This window comes from Pavona decussata, unplaced genomic scaffold (genome assembly GCF_977016875.1).
Source record: "Pavona decussata unplaced genomic scaffold, jaPavDecu1.1 SCAFFOLD_3609, whole genome shotgun sequence".
Lineage (NCBI taxonomy): Eukaryota > Metazoa > Cnidaria > Anthozoa > Scleractinia > Agariciidae > Pavona > Pavona decussata.
In genome coordinates, this window is record NW_028146420.1 from 1 (window position 1) to 2,500 (window position 2,500).

Here is a 2,500-nt window from a genome sequence, read left to right on the forward strand (position 1 = left end):
GGGTAAGTGTTAGGGTTAGGAAAAAGGTTTAAATGATATTTGGAGAGGTTTTTCGGGTGTTTAGAGGCTATTTATGCTATGTAACGAGTATTTGCTTATATACTTGCTTATATACTTAGGTCAACAATTTATAGCAAAAATGTGTTCCAGCCAAGTTCTTTTAGACGCTCTTTCGAATGGCAACATTCCCGATTGAAAATGGCGACCTACCAAAATCCGCACTTTGCTTCCCCGTCCATATAGAGGTGAGTATTTGACTTTGCTTCCGTCAGAGTCAAGGAAACACATTGAAAATGGAATCAGCATACAAGAAAACCTAGTTTGGGATAGGTTTTGTGCCTTCCGTGGTATTATAACCATAGAACTGCTCCTGAGGGGGGTAGGGTAGGCCCACCAAAAAGTGCACTTCTGGTTAGGTCGCTAATTTCTAAAATAAATGTGTCCCAACCAAGTTTTTTTGGACGCTCTTTCGAATGGCAACATTCCTGATTGAAAATGCCGACCTACCAAAATCCGCACTTTGCTTCCCCGTCCATATAGGGGTGAGTATTTGGCTTTGCTTTCGTCAGAGTCAAGGAAACACATTGAAAATGGAATCAGCATACAAGAAAACCTAGTTTGGGATAGGTTTTGTGCCTTCCGTGGTATTATAACCATAGAACTGCTCCTGAGGGGGGTAGGGTAGGCCCACCAAAAAGTGCACTTCTGGTTAGGTCGCTAATTTCTAAAATAAATGTGTCCCAACCAAGTTTTTTTGGACGCTCTTTCGAATGGCAACATTCCTGATTGAAAATGCCGACCTACCAAATCCGCACTTTGCTTCCCCGTCCATATAGGGGTGAGTATTTGGCTTTGCCTTTGTCAGACTCAAGTAAAAGCATTTAAAATGGAGTCAGCATACAAGAAAACCTAGATTGGGATAGTTTTTCTGCCTACCGTGGGATCATAACCATAGAACTGCCCCTGAGGGAGGTAGGGTTAGGGTTAGCGTTAGGGTTAACGTTGGGGTTAGGATTGAAGACAGAAGATTGGTGATGTCAGGAGGACCTTCTTAAAACAAACAGAAATACACTTATTAGGGGACTAGGGCCAGTGGACTCAGAAATGTCTTTCGTAGCAGTCTCCTATAAGAGTATTTTTCTCTGATTTAGGTGACTCCTCCTCACACCACCATTTTTCTTAGTCGAAAGACCTCTTCACAGCACGACTTTCCTGATGGATTTCTATGTAACTGCTCGTGCTGAGAGGTGTGTCGAAAGTTGATCATGTTCCCGTAAAATCTGAGGTCTCCACTGTCTAGCGAGGTACTTACAGTGAATATAGTGAATTTTTCAAAAATTGGAGAATTCTGACTTTTGCGATGAATTTTAATGTAATTGGTCGTGCTGAGAGGCGTGTTAAAATTTGAACATGTTCCCGTAAAATCTGAGGTGAGAATTAGTGAGGTACTTACAGTGCGTATAGTGACAAATCTTTAAAAGCGTGAAATTATGGGATGTTGTGGCTTCAATGGGTTTTTAAGATGTCACCAGTCATTTGGCATGACTTACAAACGATTTGGCTGGTTGTGGGTTCGATTTTCAAAATTTCATTTTTTTCGCGTTTTTATTTTCTGTCTACCATATCATGCAGTCTCCTTATTAGCGTTTGGGGGTTATAGTGTGGGCAGGTTGGTCGCAAAGGTTCCGAGAGGAGCTGGCTAGTAAACCCTGTCCCTTATGTTCCACGGCGGCAAGGCGGAGAAATAGAGGGCAGAATTGACTAACGGGCAAGGAAAGTTGGGCTTGTAGCTTTCCTTTCGAAGGAGGGAAAAGATGATGCCCGAAAGCATTGTCACTGTAGTGGCAGGCAGAGTGTAGATGGAAGTTGTGTACGCTAGCCTTTGGCTAATGATAGAGACAAAAGAGCAGGAGGATATTTTCCTTCGCAGAAGCACTTTTCTTGCCTTCCTTCAGCTCGCTTGGCGAGTCTGACAGGTATGCCTGAACTGTGCACGGGTCCAGTTGTGAGAAAGACGTGGCAAACAAGACGGGGTTTCCCTTGACCGAGGGACCGTGTGGTCCGTTTGGCTCATGGGTTCCCCCCGTGGAGGCAAAATCTAAGAAAGCTTGCTCTCCCTCTGCGGAGGGGGGCCGCTTAGCAAGGAACTTCTGTTCCCTGCGGTGGATAGTTACCTGGTTGATCCTGCCAGTAGTCATATGCTTGTCTCAAAGATTAAGCCATGCATGTCTAAGTATAAGCACTTGTACTGTGAAACTGCGAATGGCTCATTAAATCAGTTATCGTTTATTTGATTGTACCATTACTACTTGGATAACCGTAGTAATTCTAGAGCTAATACATGCGAAAAGTCCCGACTTCTGGAAGGGATGTATTTATTAGATTAAAAACCAATGCGGGTTCTGCCCGGTCATTTGGTGATTCATAGTAACTGATCGAATCGCACGGCCTTGCGCTGGCGATGTTTCATTCAAATTTCTGCCCTATCAACTGTCGATGG

General features: G+C 43.7%; 1 non-coding gene across 1 annotated transcript in view; it reads left to right on the forward strand.

The window, feature by feature from the left end:
* The first annotated feature begins 2,171 nt into the window (after positions 1-2,171).
* Positions 2,172-2,500, forward strand: part of LOC146446516 (small subunit ribosomal RNA) — a 1,800-nt gene continuing 1,471 nt past the window's right edge. Inside the window, exon 1 of the ribosomal RNA XR_014862620.1 lies at positions 2,172-2,500. This exon is cut by the window's right edge and continues 1,471 nt beyond it. This is a non-coding gene — a ribosomal RNA (small subunit ribosomal RNA).